The sequence below is a fragment of the Electrophorus electricus genome, chromosome 8, assembly GCF_013358815.1.
Source record: "Electrophorus electricus isolate fEleEle1 chromosome 8, fEleEle1.pri, whole genome shotgun sequence".
Lineage (NCBI taxonomy): Eukaryota > Metazoa > Chordata > Actinopteri > Gymnotiformes > Gymnotidae > Electrophorus > Electrophorus electricus.
The window spans coordinates 4,945,491-4,964,659 of NC_049542.1; the positions used below are offsets into that span (position 1 = coordinate 4,945,491).

Below are 19,169 nucleotides of genomic sequence, written 5' to 3' on the forward strand. Positions count from 1 at the left end.
GTTCAGTTTCCTGTGTGTCAGTTTGCTGTGTGTCAGTGGTGGTAATACAACAGCTTAGTCTGAGGCTACAGGGCTCTGTAGGTGCAGTGTTTCCTTTCTGAAGCAAGCAAATTGCCTTTTCTTTTAAATACAAATCAATCATTTTCTGTGAGAGAATCAAATAATTGCAGATATCAAAGAGGTGGGACTTAATACTGTGAATCATACACTACATGTCCAAAAAAAAAAAGGTCACCACCTGGATTTAACTAAGCAAATAGGTAAGAGCCTCCCATTGGATAATTACTGCATAGGTGATTATGTTTCAGCTGGAAACAAGTTATTTAACCCTAATTGATGCAGTGAGTACCTTCTCAGTTGTTAAACAACCATATCGAAAGACACATCCTGTGGTCGTGGAAAAGATGTTAATCTGTTTCAGAAGTGTCAAATTATTGGCATACATCAAGCAGAGAAAACATCTAAGGAGATGCTGAAACTACTAGAATCAGGTTAAGAACTGGCCAATGCCTTATTAAAAAGTGGAAGGACAGCGGGGAAACATCATCTTCGAAGAAGGAATGTGGTCGGAAAGAAATCTTGAATGATCGTGCTCGGCGATCACTTAAACGTGTGGTGAAATCAAATCATAGAAAAACAACAGTAGAACTCATGGATATGTTTAATAGTGAAAGTAGGAGCATTTACACACGCACAATGCGAAGTGAACTCAAGGGATTGGGACTAAACAGCTGTGTAGCCTTAAGAAAACCACTTGTCAGTGAGGCTAACCGGCAAAAATGGCTTCAGTTTGCTAGGGAGCATAAATATTGGACTCTGGAGCAATGGAAGAAGGTCATTTGGTCTGATGAGTCCAGATTTACCCTGTTCCAGAGTGATGGGTGCATCAGGATAAGAAGAGAGGCGGCTGAAATGATGCATCCATCATGCCTAGTGCCTACCGTACAAGCCTGTGGGGGCAGTGCTATGATCTGGGGTTGCTGCAGTTGGTCAGGTCTAGGTTCAACAACGTTATGTGCCCAAAGAATGAGGTCAGTTGACTATCTGAATATACTGAATGACCAGGTTATTCCATCAATGGATTTTTTTTCTTTCCTGATGGCATGGGCATATTCTAAGATGACAATGCCAGGATTCATCAGGCTCAAATTGTGAAAGAGTGGTTCACCAGCATGAGACATCATTTTCACACATGGATTGGCCACCACAGAGTCCAGACCTGAACCCCATTGAGAATTTTTGGGATGTGCTGGAGAAGACTTTGTACAGTGGTCCAAATCTCCCATCATCAATATAAGATCTTGGGAAAAAATTGATGCAACTCTGGACACAAATAAATGTTGTGACTTGCTTGTGGAAATGATGTCACAGCGAACGCATGCCGTAATCAAAGCTAAAGGCGGCCCAATGAAATATTAGAGTGTGTGACCTTTTTTTGGTCAGGCAGTGTATTTTCTCAATGATTCTTGAAACTTGGTGCTCAAACAACCAGAGCTGAAATCTAAATGTCTTTATATGCCTCATGTCAGCCACAAATCCAGGGTGTTTATACTCTAAAAGAAACACCTAGTATGTCCACAGTTAGAAAGTACAGCCTATCTGTTGCCATGAATATTTTGTGTTAGAGATCCACTATTTTATCACTGGTCAGTTTCTGACCACATGACCCAGGCACCTTGGACTAAATATGGGGAGATTAAAATAAAGCACAAACAGAATGTCATATTTTATTTCTGAGTGTTTCAGGTCTGTGATCTATTAGTGTTGCATCAGTGGGTTCAGATTCATATTTTAGATGAGAATAGCATTCCATATTTGTCTAGTTGACTGTATTTTTATTCATAGTACGATAGTTATTGGTACAGACCAGTCACTAAGGGTAGTCAACATTTCATGCATACTATAAATATACAAGAGGTTGGTTTACCTGTTACTTGGAGTTGGACCTCTATAAGATGATGACTGCTGATGCTACACCTGTACTGTCTCCAGTCCTCTTTAGTCAGACCAGATATGAACAGAGAGAAATTTCCTGGAGCAGTAACCAGCTGAATTCTATCAGTGTAACGGTTTGTCTGGTCAGTTGACTAGATGACTTTAGATTCTTTATAAAAAATGTAAAAAAAATAACCTCCATCTGACAGTCTTTGGCTCGGCCAGCAGTTCAGTTTAAGATCTTCATCAGTTTTATTAAAATATGAATGGATTATAAAAATCTTGTATTTGTATTTGCACATACTCATTCAAGGTTACCCAGCACTAAAGTCTCCACTAGGTGGAGCTACTGAGAAAGAAATACAGTAGGGATACTGTGACGGAGGCATTTTGCATCAGTGACAATGTGTATCCTTGTTAAACCTTCGTTCATTTATTACTTTTGTTTTTTAATGCCTTATCTTATTTTCACAAAACATTAAATGTATTACTGCACAAAATCACACTACCAATGAGCATTCATCTTTGACTTTTTGATATGAAGCATTATCTAGTGCTCGAGTCACCTGTTCTTGCACTGCTCTGTCACTTGGTTTTAATATTACAGACGAGTGCAGCACATCAGAGCGATCCTGGAGAAACGCTGGCATGTGAACTCATGCAGGATTTATCCTTAAAGAGCAGCTCTGATCCAGACAGAGTGAGACACTGAAGCTTCAAATCAGAACCTTTAACCCTTTAATCCTTTAAATCATGTACTCAAAGTAGACTACAAAATCTTTTTAAAATAATGCTATAAGGTATTACAAGTGCCCATAAAGACTTGATGGATGCAAAATGTTCTGAACATTCATAATGCGTTAAGTGCTTTGTATGTAAGGTCTTCCCTTTTCTTATTTATAATGTGCTATGTCTATTTATAATCATTTAATCATGTAAATTGCCTTTTACTTTAAATGATTAATTCCTAATTTAATTTTGCATTGTATTATTTAAATTGTTCAACTTTCATTTATTTTTATTTTTTATTTTTGCAAATAAGATGATAGATCTCAGGATGTAATAAGCTTTATTATTCATTCTATTCCCTGTAAAGCTGTTTATAAACTGGGTTTAAGAAAGTGCTGTACAAGTTTACAGTTTACAGTTTTTGTGCACAGTTTACATTTTCTGACTACCATATTTGTGTAAGTGGGTTCATTGTAAATCTGCAAGTGATTTGAACTACACTAATGTTATAACTCTAATTCTTGGTTTGCCCAGATAAACACTTCCTGCGTCCTGCCTCCTTCCTGGGGTTGGTGAACCTTTGTTAGGAAAGCTGTCATGGTACGGCCCCTCCCCCCAAACGTATGTGTGTGTGTGTGTGTGTGTGTGTGTGTGTGTGTGTGTGTGTGTGTGTGTGTGTGTGTGTTTATCCATATGGCTATGCCCTCCCTGTGTTTCACACCTGCTCCTTATTGTGTGTCATTAGTATGCATGTATATAAGTCTTGTGTCTGAGTATAAGTGTTGTCGATGTTTAAACCCGGTTAGCCTGCTAACCACTTAGATGTCTTTTGTGTATCACAATAAATGTTTGTTGTGTGTAACATGACTCTTCCTCACATCCTGCTTTACCTCCTCGCATCACAAAAGCAGGCCTTAAAAAATGGAGCTCTGCAGCCATCACTTGTTGAAGCAGTGTGAACTGAAACTGTGACTAACAGCTCAAAGAAAACTAATCATTCACCATTCTATGAATTTCACAAAACAAACGTACATAAAGTTAGCTATAAACTTATGGAGTTTCTAACTGAGACTCCAGCACCTGCCATACCTACATAATCTTCATCTTAAACAGACATAAGCAGTGTGCAGATAATACATTAGCATTTATCAAACTCCGCCCACCAATGACATCACCTCTCCACACTGCATCCACTACCTTCATCGGCCCATGCTGTGTCCTACACCATCATCATAGACACGTGCGAAGCTTCTTCTTGTGCTAAACTACACCGTGTGCTTGGATTGGTCGTTAAACACTTTGAAGCCGTGTGTAAGAAAATTGCCAGGAAACTATCAGTAATCAAAAAACACACTGAGTTAATTCAGAACTTTTGTTTATTTGTTTATTTTAAATTTAAATGAATAACAAAGGAAAACTATGTAGAATTAATGACACTGTGTGTGTGTGTGTGTATTAGTTAAGTTTGATGGTGGTATATTCTCTTTTATCTGCAGTGTCTTCGACCTTTGCTGTTCTGGTTGTGTTACTGTGCACTAGAGTGGAGTACATTACATCATCCTGCAGAGAAAATATAAACATTAATACACACACACACACACACACACACACACACACACACACACACACACACACATATATTTCTATACAAGTTCACAATTATAACAGGTCTCAGTGTGAAGTTCTCTGTACGATATCCAGTAATCCATCTCCTGCTTATCTGCTCACCTGGTAGACAGGTAGTGCACGGTGCTGGTAACACGAGAGTCACGGGTTTGATTGAGAACACACATACTGTCATACTGATAAACATGTGAGATGATATTGATAACAACATCTGCCTTATACTGTACATGTAAACATGGACTGTGGGTGTGATAAATTGAAAGTCTGACAGAATAGACCATTTGTGCCTTCAGAATGAAGGAAGAAAGCTGAAAAGACCCTTTAAAATGGGACAGTGTTCAGTGATGTAACAGCTGAGAAAAGCATGCTACCCTGCCTGTGTCCTGCATTTTGAGGTGGCTTTTGTGTGCAAGCATGTTAATGAACCATATGGGTTCAGCTAGAATAGAGCGAACACAGCGTGCTGTCAGTCTTAAGGGGGAGTGTGTACTCACCTGTGTCCTCACGTCTCTGCTCTCCCTCTGCCCACATCTCTGAACTACAGAATGAAACCAGACAGAATGAGGCACAGTAAGCACAACATGTGTGTGTGTGTGTGTGTGTGTGTGTGTGTGTGTACCTCTGTATCTCCAGTAGATAACTCCAATTCCTAACAGCAGCAGCAGAACAGGATAAAGGATGAAGTGATACATGCTGGCAGAATCTGAATCTGTAAGTGGGAAAATATAAATAAGGATGGAAAGTGTGTGTGTGTGTGTGTGTGTGTGTGTGTGTGTGAGAGAGAGAGAGAGAGAGAGAGAGAGAGAGAGAGAGAGAGAGAGAGAGAGAGAATGTGTGCAATGTAACAAATAAAATGGGAATAAATGTTACTATTTCACTAAAGACACAGCCGAGGTTTCACATTGTATCTTCACATCTTATCAAAACGCATCAGAACTATGACCTCTTACCTTTATCTGGGGTCTCTGTATTGTGTGTTCCAGTAGGTCTTTGATATGATGTTGTAGTTGAAGGTATTGGTCTAGTCTGGACTTTGGTCATTGGAGTAGAGTTTGTAGTGAAAGTGGGGGGGGGGGGAGAGAGAGAGAGAGAGAGAGAGAGAGAGAGAGAGAGAGAGAGAGAGAGAGAAAGAGAGAGAGAGAAAGAGAGAGAACATTAAATCTCTGTTCATCTCAAAACTGCATATGGACTAAATGAAAACAGCAGCAGGTTCATTTACCTGTAATATCAAGTAACACTCTCCTGACAACCTTAGTGTTCAGGGAACACACATACACTCCTTTATCCTCCTCAGTCAGCTGTGATATGAGTAGAAAGACATTTCCTGGAGAATAACTGAGCTGCTGAACTCTGCCTGTGTAACGCTGAGTCTGGTCAGTGGGGTAGATTTCTTTGTCTCTGAAGGTCCATTTAAGAGTGTGTGGTTTGGTGTGTAGTCCAGTCCAGGAGCAGGGCAGTAGAACAGACCCTCCCACATGACCTTGTAGATTCTGTCCAGCTGTGGATGTATAACTGGAGTTTTGGTGTTTATATCAGGTAAAACTCTCAGGTCTGCTGTGTGGTTCAGTGCAGGAAAAGGGCAGCTGTACTGAGTCTCCTACATGTGCTCGGATATGTAATGTTCTTCTACTCTTTACCAGAGTGCAGCCTGCAGAAACATATAAATTAAACAGTAAATTAAGGTAATCAGGATAATCCTTTTGAAGCTTTATTGTGTATTTAAAATTAAGTCACAAAATGCAGGAGTGATCAATGATTATTTGTGAAGCAAACATTGAATCAAATTTTGATGAAAGATGAGAAAGACTCACCGACTCATACATAAATGTACAGTTTCATATAAAATGTAGTTTCATATCACTCAGCATTAAGAGAGAATTTCACACTCACCTTCAGTGAGATGAAGCACAGTGAAGAGAAAACACAAACTGAAAACACCACTGACCTCCCAGCACACACTGACAACTCTACACCCAGAACTCCACCACCACTGTGGACACACACTGACTCCAGAACTCTCTCAGCAGTACTTCAGTCCAACAGACCCTAATGTCCACCCAGCAGAGAGGAACTGGGAACAAATGAGCTTGGCCAGACCTCTTCTGTTCTTTAATGTTCTCATCAGCAATTTCACAAAACCAAACACATTATTGTATATTTAATGACATTTTGCACTATATTGGACTGTTTGCACTTGTGTAGCATGTTGTCTGTTGCACTGTTGTTTTTATGTTGCACCATGGTCCTGGAGGAACATTGTCTCGTTTTTGTTGTGTACTTGTATATAGCTGAAATGACAATAAAACCTCTTGAACTTGCTACGTGGGTCCTGAGAAGACTTGCTGTTACTCTGTTATAACTTCACTTCACAGCGCACACACCCACTCTGACCCAGCTGCTGTCCCTGTGAAATGCACATGCATGGTGTGGCCACAGGGTGGAGCTGTTTCCTGCACAAACCTGTTTCCTACTCAAACTGTGTTTTCTCTGTTTAGACTGACAGACTAGAAAGCACACACAGGCTTTCGCTGGTAGTTCATAAACATGATTTGCTAGGGGTTCACACATTTTTCCCAAATTTCCAAATACAAATATTGTCATTTGCAGAACATAACATCTGGCAAAATAACAAAAATGATGCAATGTTTACAGACCTCAAAAATGCAAAGAAAACAAGTTTACATTAATTTTTAAACAACACTAATAAAAATAATAATTCCCAAATCAATATTTAGTGGAATAACCCTGATTTTTCAACCACAGCTTTTATGTGTGTTGGTTTGCTCTCCACCAGTCTCTCATTGCTCATTAAATTAGATTAAACAAGAGGCACACTCTCGTACCTGGACATGCCTAATAATTTAGTCTCTCTTTCTGCCGAGGCTCACCTATCCCTGATGTCATGATGTTATTGAGCCTACACCCGTCTCAGCTGCCATGGCTCCTCCCTCCACCCACTGATGTCCCTTGCTGTAGCCCACCACACCTCCACCCCAGTCAACTACTTGATGGACGTTGATGGACGTTCTCTTGCGGATGGGTTTCGGACACGTGCACTCCATCGGGACAAGACTAGGACATCTAGAAAACTGGACTAGACATTAATTGCTTATTTTTTAAATTGTATTATTAGTTTTTTACTTTTCTCTTAAAATTGTTATTATTGTGGTGACTGTTGTCGGCCAGAGGAGGATGGGCCCCACCTTTGAGTCAAGGTTTCTTCTTCATGCTCTAGGGAGTTTTTCCTTGCCACTGGGGGCTTGGACTCGGACATTTGTAACACTGCTTTGTGACAATTTCTGTTTTAAAAAGCGCTACATAAATAAATTTGATTTTATTTATTATGATACACCATTCAAAAATGTCATATTCATGTGACACTCTGTTTAGGAAGTTACAGATATATGGACTTAATCCCCCTGTGCTGCTGAACGGATGGCTTTAATGCAGCTAGTGAGTCATTAATATGTCAACAAAAGAATAAATAAATAAATTGAACATTTAATATCAGTCTGTTCAGAGTATGACACACCTGAGTGTGTGCTGCGTTCCCAATGCCTTTACAGATTACAGCGGAGTATCTCATTTCTTGATAATCCTGCGGAAACCCAAACGCTTGGTTAAATGAAGAAAGCTGCTGAGGTCATTAGAGTGGAAGTAATGTCTGTGCATATGGAGTGATATGCAGTGTTAGCTCAGTGGTTAAGGTACTCAGCTAGTAATTAGAAAGCTGCCAGTTGCCACTGTTGGGCCTCTGTGCAAGGCCCTTAATCCTCAATCGCTTAAATTGTATTCAGTTATAACTGTAAGTTGCTTTGGATAAAAGTGTGAGTTAAATGTTGTAAATGTTATATATTGGCTTTCTGTATTTCTGAACTATTTCTGATTGCTTACTTCTGTTTTGTGCCCCTCCTGGATTTGTCTGCCTAGATATTTTGTCTCTCTGGATTTCAACCTGGACTTTAGTTCCTCTCTGTGATGCTCCCTGGCTCTGTTTATCCTATAGTACTGGTTCTGATCCTTGCCTGAGTTTGACTGTGATGGATTATCCTTTTCTGATTAAAATCACATTTCATTTTATCCTCGAGCATCTAGCTTTCTCTGAAACATCAGTGTCACTGGAGTGAATGTGACATTGTTCCTCAGAATCCCTGCTGAGTCAATTAGTGATTGACTGATTAAACCATGAAGTTCAGAGCTGGATCACAGCAGAACGTAAAGCCCATGAATCTCAACAAGTAGCATGGTCATGTGTGTGTGTGGGGGGGGGGGCTGTCCAGCCTTCCTGATCAAGTGTGTAGTGACCAAGAGCTGAATCATACACAGAATGAACAAGTGAGGAATAAATAAACAGAAATAAACAAGTGAGCACATTTCCACTCATTACTAATAACCACCTGAGAAATAAATATAACTTCTTCAGATATTATATATACATATATGAAGAAGATTCCAAGTTCCACATCCTGAAAAGCACCTTACTTGTAAGAGATCTTCTTCACACTCCATTTAGGCATCACTGTTTGGTGCAACAGGACAAAAGCAACAAACACATCTGGCACATCTGGGTGATGCTGTTGAATGTGCATGTTCATGTGTTTTAGCACACACACCCTACAACACCAACACACTGTCCTCGTCCACCACTCAGGTCACTGGGAAACTTTCCCACACAGGTGATTTGAAAGAAACAGGTCATAGTGTTAATGATTCAGTAAATGTCACTAACGTGCTTGAGCTACATTTAGCCTAGCATGTTGCTAACTTGCTAATAGATTACATCTTAAGGTTTGGAGTGGAAATCGCAGATGTGAAGTTTGATTCCACATTATGTTCATCAGCCTTCACACTTAGGCTACCGTGTACTCTCCGTATGACTGCATACAGTGAACTGTAATGTGTATGGGGTGATTTGGGATGAAAACCATTACACTCCTAATATTTATATTTTAGTATAACTATATAGGTAATAATGTCATATAAAGCTGTAGGAAGCCAACTGCCTCAGCTACAACAGCAAAATAAATTCACTTTGCAGAACCTTTTCAACGCAGCTTTACTGCGCTAAGCAACCACCTCCTATGACCAGCCTACATATGAACCCTTTCACACCAAGAACTGGACCAGAGTCACCTGTTTGGGATAAAAGGTGATTTTCACATTTGGTGTTTTTGCTCGAGTCTGAGTGAGACTGTTTCCATGTCACTGATCTGGTTTCACACTGTGTACAATTCTGCAGAACCATCTGCTCTACTTTGGAGTTCAACCCCGGTCCTAAAGAGAAAGTAACAGACAGTGACATCCAACTGCTGTCAGTGAACTGCACCACACACACCTTCATGATGTATGTGGTCATCAGTGGGTATAAACAGAAACCACAACTCTCTGTCCTGCTTTGGCTCTTTATTTATGAAACAGCAATAGACTCTCACAGTGGAAGTGATGCGTACAGACAAGGGACGGCATTTGACTATAAAATGACCTGCTTAACATAAAAATGTGCTACAATTTAAAGATTAAATATCCAAAAATGCTTCAACAGAGATACACAAATAAAATGAAGAAAAAACATTCTGCTGAAAAAATCCATAATATAATAAAACATAATAAATTGTTTTTATTATTGTACAGACATATGATACTTGTAGGAAATGATACTTGTAGGAGTCACAATTATAGTTGCAGACTGAGAAAATTTTAATTGACGTTTACAGCGTTTAACATTTAGATTTAGCAGTTAGCCTCCTTTCCCAAGTAGAAGATGAAATCAAGAGGAATAAAACCCGAGTACTCTGGTTCTTGGAGTGGCTACACTGTAATGTTATCAGTCTTAGTCCTGCCCCTGTCACTGTTAGTCCTCCCCCTACAATTCCTAACTTATGCCAGTCTGAAACCACACCTGAAATAACTAATTAGCAGTTAATTAGCAATTACCAATAGATACAGCAAATTATACAAAGACAGCACTGAAACCAAGACAGAAGAACATAACAGTTCATTGGCTCCCATACAATAAAAGAGTGTGTGTGTGTGTGTGTGTGTGTGTGTGTGTGTGTGTGTTCAGGTTTGTTAATTTAGTTTGATATTGACATATTCTGTATTATCTCCATTATCCATTGCTCTGGGTGCTGGTCTGGTGGTGTTTATATGGGCTACAGTAGAATATATCACATCATCCTGCAGAAAATATCACAATTACAAAATATTAGCACACATACATATAGAATAATGCACACACTGTTGAGTGGATTAATACAAGTGTTAATACAATAAATGTATTGTATTGCAGAGGTGTTAATTGTAATATACATTTAATCCATAAATGCACATGTAAATATAATTTATGCAAGCGTGTGTGTAATCTGTTTTATACATTCACAAACATTTAAACACTCACCAGCCACTTTAATAAAGACCTGCAGTCTGTAATTTAATATGTGCACATGTCTTACAGGTGTGCACCACTGTTTAGTGTGTGACCACAGGAGCACTGCTGAATGGATCCTACCTGGATGGTAGACCACTCTCAACAAACAAGTGTCTCTGCAGTGGTAGTGTCTTTAGGGCATGGATGAGTGTGTAACAAGAAAAGCAGTGTGTCTGAAGTTTATACACAAGCCTGAGGAACTGCACACAGGTATATAATGCAGCTAGCAGATAACGATGTAGTGTAAAGGTGATCCTAATAAAGTGGCTGAGGAGAGTAACCACATACATACATCACCTGCCCTTTTTAATACAAATGATAAATGTGTGTTGATCAATTTTTCTTTAGTTAATGAGTGCTTACTGAAAAGATCTTGAAAACTAGTCAGACCAAAATGAATTTTTCCAGTACGCAAAATATACCCAGATGACGTACTGCTATGGCGAAATAATCCAGTACGTGACCAGGCCTGTCTCCGTGGTGTACTGCATCTCATCATGCAACGGTGGTGGTAAATCACAAGTGGGTAGAACTTCATACGTTCGCGTGACCTCTTAGTATGGTTTGTGTTTTTTTACACACTGGATATTATGCATTATACTACTACAGGGAACAGTAAACAGTATACCGTATATAATGAGTCCAGTATGCAGCATACAGTATGTAGTAAGCTATTTTGTATATAGCCCAAAGGTTTCTTGCCTCATGTCGGTGTTACATGAAGGGATTGGCCAGCAATTACATTATTTTCCTTTTCCCCGGATGGCCAAGACATGTTTTGCTCCTTTAGTTTAAAACAAAAGCTGCTAATGTTACTAACAAACTCTGGAAGCCAACAGCAACAGCAGGTAACAGTCGTTGTAATTAAGTTGGACACTGGAGGTCAACAGCAACCCAAGTATAACCTTAGTACATAATGGTCTTCATACATAAGTTAGATCACTACATGTCCACAAAGCTTTCTTAACCTGCTCAAACCTCATCCCGATTGTAGTGACGAGTTTATTCACTTTTCTAGTTCACAGTGAGTCATACTGCACATTGACTAGTCTGTGAGACCTTTATTAAGATCTGGATGCAGTTTGAGCTGGTTGAGAGTCATCTGTGGGCATGTATTTATGAAGGTTAGATTTGGGTTGCTGATGACCTCCAATGTTTGTTAGCAAACTTAAACAGAATTGCACTCAAAATAATTTTGTCTAAGGGGAAAAATAATGTAAATTAGACTTTTCACCTAAATACTCCTTTAAATGCCTGAGCTGTCTATTAAAATATTTCCCCTCTGGTGCTCTGAAACAGACACTACAGGTAACAAAAGCGTTACTGCATGTCACGTGGTCATCACTAGTTAAAGGCCAGCAGACAACTACTGTTAGCTAGTAGGTAGTGAATAGTCAAATAAAAAAGAAATACAATTAAAAAACTTTAGTCGACTTTAGTTTTTTAGCACTGATTCAGGCACAATTTAGGTACTTGCTCAATTTTAAAAGTATTGTTTTAGCAATGACATCAGAAAAAAATCCAAATGATACACAATCCTACTTGCAGAAACTACGAAACCTGACATATGCCGTTTATCAGTCAGCAGATTCATTTTCCAGACTGTTTGTTCACACCTTTTTATATGGTATGTCACAGAGACGTGTATCTACATGGCTGTTTCTTCTGTGCATGTTGTTCATGGATTCTAATAAAATGACACCTTTTTGATAAACCATTTTGCATGACGCTGATATGACCTGTTAAGATGTTTATCTCCTGTCCCTCTCATCCCTCTAACCTTTCTGGCACTTTTCTACTACTTTGGTTGATTCAGAAGTTACTTCTGAGTGCAGTGAGGTGTCTAAAAAGGCCCAGTAGCATAAAGGTACTGCTATAGAGCAGGTGATCATAATAAAGTCATCATCAAGCATATAGCGTACACACACACACACACACACACACACACACACACACACACACACACACACACACACACAAACACACACACACATGCAATGCTTAATATCTCTAGCTGCAACAGTCATAAGTGAATGACTGCTGAAAAGCCACTGGTAAACTACAGCACATTAGGCAAATAAAACTACTCTGTGAAACTACAGAATATTAAACAATTAACTGCTCTGCTAAACTACAGCATATTAGATGATGTCATACTGTCTGTCATAATTTAGCAATCAGAATCGACTGTGTGCACTGCAGTAAAGACTGTAGTGAAGTTCTCTGTGCACACAAGAATAAGGCCCTTAAAGTTTTTCCATACTTTCAGAAACACATGACCTCTCACCAGTACCTGCATAACTTTCACTGGGTCTTAACGTGCAGAAACTAATCACTAATCCAAGCTCTGACACTGTAGAACAGATCTGTGCACTGAATCAGAGTTCACTGATATTATAACATGGATGTGTGACACCCACCTGTGTCTGCTGATCTCTCCTCTGTCCTGTTTGTCCCTCTCTGTTCACTGTCTGTTCACGTCTCTGAACTACAAAATTAACTCAGTGTGAGATGGACAGATATGTATGTATTTATTTATATATAGGTTTTATCATCAAGAGCATCTCACATGTTTATCAGTATGTGTGCTCTCTGGGAAGCAAACCCATGACGGTGTGTTATCAGCACTGTGCACTACCTGTCTACCAGGTGAGCAGAGGTCTCTATTACTGGATAATATTGTGCAGAGAACTTCACACTGAGACCTGTTATAATTGTCTGTGAACTTGAATAGGAGTGTGTTTGCGTGTGTGTGTGTGTGTGTGTGTGTGTGTGTATACCTCTGTATCTCCAGCAGATGACTCCTCCTAATCCCATCAACAGCAGTAAACCCCCCGCACCAGATAAAATGACATGACGTGTGTATACTGGAGAATTGTCTGCATTTCCTGCATGTGGGAATGTAGGAAGCAGAATTAAAATTTGATGTATTATTTGTCACTTTTAATATTATATTGTATGATTTTTATAACAAGCATTCAATATAAATTTTTTTTGGGCACAAAAACAAAGAGGATGGAGCATGAATGAGTCTCTGTATCTCTACAATCTAAAATTACAAATTTTGGCATTATACTTGATTGAGAGTTGACAATATTGATATTGATTAATATTGATAATATTATTAGTAATTAATAAAAGTTGACATTGTCAATGTCATTAAGACTACATTTGTAGTCTTTTAACCATTTTCAGATGTTATTGTAGTAGTAGGTTTAGAATGAAGCTGTTGGACTTGTTTTGTCAGTGTGCACTGGAGTTCCAGGCATTTGTTAGTCTCTCTCTCTCTCTCTCTCTCTCTCTCTCTCTCTCTCCCGGCATAGCCGCCCACTTCACCTCCTGTAACATCTCTGTTGTACTGGAACTGACAATCTTTCATTGTTATTCTACCAATCCCAGTGTCTGCCTTTGTCTGTCCCCATTCCTGTCTTTGTAACTGTCCCAATCCCAGCTGTGGTTTGGGTTCCTGTTATCCCATATCCCGTGCTCCTACTCTCAGCCGGGCTCCCGTCCATCCCGCTGCCCAAGCTGGAACCCAGTCGTCTCCTGTCCAGCCTGCTGTCAGGTCTCTGGTTGTGGTACAAAGTCCTGTTTCCACCCCTCACCCGATGGACTTGCCCCTTTTTTTCCTCCTTTCCCACCTGTCCTTGTCCAGGTTCTCCAGACCCTGCTGTGTGACGCCGGGCTCGGGCTCCCTTGTCAACTGTTATGCACGTCAGGAGCCCCGTGTTAAGGAGGGTGTGGGTGCTACTGTAACACCCCTCACCACCATCACACAGGAGCCCCGTGTTAAGGGGGGTGTGGGTGCTACTGTAACACCTCTCACCACCATCACACAGGAGCTCCGTGTTAAGGGGGGTGTGGGTGCTACTGTAACACCCCTCACCACCATCACACAGGAGCCCCGTGTTAAGGGGGGTGTGGATGCTACTGTAACACCCCTCACCACCATCACACAGGAGCCCCGTGTTAAGGGGGGTGTGGGTGCTACTGTAACACCTCTCACCACCATCACACAGGAGCCCCGTGTTAAGGGGGGTGTGGGTGCTACTGTAACACCCCTCACCACCATCACACAGGAGCCCCGTGTTAAGGGGGGTGTGGGTGCTACTGTAACACCCCTCACCACCATCACACAGGAGCCCCGTGTTAAGGGGGGTGTGGGTGCTACTGTAACACCCCTCACCACCATCACACAGGAGCCCCGTGTTAAGTGGGGTGTGGGTGCTACTGTAACACCCCTCACCACCATCACACAGGAGCCCCGTGTTAAGGGGGGTGTGGGTGCTACTGTAACACCCCTCACCACCATCACACAGGAGCCCCGTGTTAAGGAGGGTGTGGGTGCTACTGTAACACCTCTCACCACCATCACACAGGAGCCCCGTGTTAAGGGGGGTGTGGGTGCTACTGTAACACCCCTCACCACCATCACACAGGAGCCCCGTGTTAAGGGGGGTGTGGGTGCTACTGTAACACCTCTCACCACCATCACACAGGAGCCCCGTGTTAAGGGGGGTGTGGGTGCTACTGTAACACCCCTCACCACCATCACACAGGAGCCCCGTGTTAAGGGGGGTGTGGGTGCTACTGTAACACCCCTCACCACCATCACACAGGAGCCCCGTGTTAAGGGGGGTGTGGGTGCTACTGTAACACCCCTCACCACCATCACACAGGAGCCCCGTGTTAAGGAGGGTGTGGGTGCTACTGTAACACCTCTCACCACCATCACACAGGAGCCCCGTGTTAAGGGGGGTGTGGGTGCTACTGTAACACCCCTCACCACCATCACACAGGAGCCCCGTGTTAAGGGGGGTGTGGGTGCTACTGTAACACCCCTCACCACCATCACACAGGAGCCCCGTGTTAAGGGGGGTGTGGGTGCTACTGTAACACCCCTCACCACCATCACACAGGAGCCCCGTGTTAAGTGGGGTGTGGGTGCTACTGTAACACCCCTCACCACCATCACACAGGAGCCCCGTGTTAAGGGGGGTGTGGGTGCTACTGTAACACCCCTCACCACCATCACACAGGAGCCCCGTGTTAAGGAGGGTGTGGGTGCTACTGTAACACCTCTCACCACCATCACACAGGAGCCCCGTGTTAAGGGGGGTGTGGGTGCTACTGTAACACCCCTCACCACCATCACACAGGAGCCCCGTGTTAAGGGGGGTGTGGGTGCTACTGTAACACCCCTCACCACCATCACACAGGAGCCCCGTGTTAAGGAGGGTGTGGGTGCTACTGTAACACCTCTCACCACCATCACACAGGAGCCCCGTGTTAAGGGGGGTGTGGGTGCTACTGTAACACCTCTCAACACCATCCTCCTCCCCATTTGCTCCTTTGTTTGTTTTTGTTCCTCCACATGCTTTGTGTTGTTCATGCCCTCACACAGGGGTCCTGTGTTTCCCCTTTCACTTACCCCCGTCGCCTGGGTCTAGTCTCACCCTCATTATTTACCCTATAAAGCCCAATCCTGTACAACCCCTAATGTCAGTTATTTTGCCTTAATCGCTTGTATGACATTGTGTATGCAACATTAGCACAGTATGTTCATGTGTGCTTTCATTTTCATTAAAAAAAAAAAAAAAACACATCACACCAGGCTAAGTCACGCTTGCATCCTGCCCCACACTCTTTAATTTAAACCAATGCGTGTTACCGCCATTGGTAGTCGATGGACTGAATGTCTTATAACCATTTGGTGACGTCTGAAGCTGCAGGGCTCGCTCTCTCTCTCTCTCTCTCAGTGCATTTCAGTTCAGTAAGCTTTACTGGCGTGACCATATACCACTATAGTATTGTAGTATTGCCAAAGCAGCATTATAACATGAACATTACACAACATTACAACCTTTGCAATTATGGAAATTAAGAATTCTGTTATGATAAAGAACTTGAAGAGAAACTGTAATTGGTCTGAAATAATAATAATTGGAAGAAGTAAAAGGGAAGAAGTGAAAAGAAAGAGAAATAAATAATAAGGATGGAAAATAATAAATAGTTAATAATAATAAATAGTTAATAATAATAAATAGTTAGGTAACTTTTATAAACTGGGTAATATAGTCTGTTTGTGTGTGTGTGTGTGTGTGTGTGTGTGTGTGTGTGTGTGTGTTTGGGTGGGTTAATCACTGTCCCTCATCTTATGGCAGGCAGATATGCATCACCCAGCTAAAGCGCTGCTTTCCTTCTTTTCGCCCAGTAGGATGGGCAGTTTCAGTGTTAGACAGACACTTAAAGTTGGGGTGGACCGTCTCAGATTTTGTAAAATAAATTTGCCATATTTGGATGAATTTTTCACATTCAGTGAGGAAGTGCAGCTCTGTCTCTAGAGTATCATATTTACATTGCTGACAGAGTCTCTGTTCTCTGGGCAGCCATGACATTTATATCGGCTGGTCTGGACGGCCAGGCTGTGTTCTCTGAGTCTGGACTTTGTCAACGTGGTTCTGTGTTTAATGTCAGTCACTGTGTACAGGTCGTCTGCTACAGTGTACTGACGTTTTAGGGCCAGATAACGTTGCATTTTGCTTTGTGCTTGTGTTTGTGTTCCAGTGGGTGATGTAGTTTAGTTTGTGAAGTGTAATAATTTGGTTTGGTCTGACTGTACTTCGGACTGGTCCTGATGTGTTAGTGTTAGTGTGTGTTAATGAACAGCACCAGCTGTGAGAGGAGACTCTTCTCTGCTCTTATTTTTCTTTTTTTCTTTTTCTTTCTATCTCTCCCTCTCCCCCTCCCTCCTTTTCTCTCTCTCCCCCTCCCTCCTTCACTCTCCATTTCTCCCTTTCTCTCTCTCTCTCTCTCTTTTTGGGAGTGAATGAATTAGGGGCTCCTGGGTCGAGTCTCTTCCTCTCTCTCTCTCACAAGTACATGTAAAATGGCTGTTATTACATATGACATAATTATTATTATTATTATTATTATTATTATTATTATTATTATTATTATTATATATGACATACTTAATTATTATATATGACATACTTAATTGCTGCAGGTCCAGTCACCTGATGGTACTGATGGTACCAGCCAACTGATGATGGTACTGGAAATCACTAAGAGATTTCCCAATAGATGTTGGTATGATGGATGCATGACCATCAAGATATAAGATGTAAATGTCTGATTATACTGATTATAGATTGTCTTTGCCTCCCTCTCACTCCCTCCCTCCTTCCTTCTCTCCCTCCCCACTAAAGTTATTACCACTAACATTACCACTAAAGTTACTAATAACATGTGACTAATCTTGTTTGAAGCTTCAAACATCACAGATACACAGGATGACGTTGAGACTGTTTCATAGGTTTGGCACTCTCCTATAACTTGGAAGCTTTATCTTTTTATTAAAAAATTGGAAATGTGCAAATTATAGAACCCAAAAGGGAGGGTAAATGTTTCATAACGTCAACCTGTTGTCTCCCAGTATAATTTTGTACTATGTTTTCACATAAAAAGGGAAACAATGATTTTAAACAAATTACTGCAGAATTTAATTACTAAACATCATTACTGATCATTATTTTTTTGATGATGGAGTGTTGTATAGTTCATAGTTCTGCGCAGTTTTGAATCAATGGCTGCAGTAATTTCTGAGAACCACCAGGTGTCGCTGTTTTCTCACCAGCTTTCAATGCTCCAAAGCTTCGAATCATTTAGCAGTACAATAAGGAAGAACCTCAAACGCTTCACAGGACTTCGTCTGCACATCATTTCCAAAAAGGAAGTAAAAACACATCTGCAGATAAAAACACAGCTGCATTCCACAACACACTACACACAGCTACAGCAGTAACGCTGCTACACATCTTATACACTCTACAAAACTACAGTGTACTGAATGCTCTGAAAACTGCAGGTCAGACTACAGTCTGTCTGTGGGAACCACCATACAACTATGACCTGGAACTCTACAACTCTCTCAGTAGAACTCCACTGAAATTCTCCACCCACTAATATCCACAGTAGAGGGGAAGTGTGTTCAAATGCAAAATAAATTATTCCTCCACTTCTTTCTCTCTCACATACAGACTAAATGTAACAGTGAAACAGTGTCTTTCTAGTGTCATCACTTCCTCCTGAGCTGCCAGTGTTCAGTCCCCATCCTCAGTAAAGTGATCCTGCAGTAAGAAGTAGTGCTACACAGTGATCCCCCTCAGCACTGTTTGGTCACATCATTTCACTCCTGCACTTAGTGATCAGAGGACCAAACTGAATGTGTAGCTTAGCAAATATTAGAGAGATCAGACAGGAAGACCTCTAGACTACATGCTGATCAAAATAAAGATTGATCATTTAATCAGGTAAACATGAGGATGGTCTGATAACGTTCATATTATTAATGAAGTACAGGTGAATGCAGCAGTCTATGATCATGTTGTAGTTTTCATACTATTAAGTAAAAACTACTTAAGAGAAGCTATGAGAGCCACCACTGAGA

At 41.1% G+C, this 19,169-nt stretch overlaps 1 protein-coding gene and 2 long non-coding RNA genes across 3 annotated transcripts in view; all 3 read right to left on the minus strand.

Annotated features, from left to right (window-relative positions):
- Positions 1–19,169, minus strand: part of LOC118241855 (polymeric immunoglobulin receptor-like) — a 433,448-nt gene that overhangs the window by 199,941 nt on the left and 214,338 nt on the right. The window lies entirely within an intron of this gene.
- LOC118241885 lies at positions 4,736–5,352 on the minus strand. The gene is made up of 3 exons (XR_004776395.1): positions 5,241–5,352; positions 4,910–4,999; positions 4,736–4,828 (listed from the first exon to the last, which is right to left on the minus strand). It is a non-coding gene; the product is annotated as an uncharacterized LOC118241885 (long non-coding RNA).
- On the minus strand, positions 9,677–13,610 carry LOC118241881. The gene is made up of 3 exons (XR_004776391.1): positions 13,498–13,610; positions 13,138–13,205; positions 9,677–10,467 (listed from the first exon to the last, which is right to left on the minus strand). It is a non-coding gene; the product is annotated as an uncharacterized LOC118241881 (long non-coding RNA).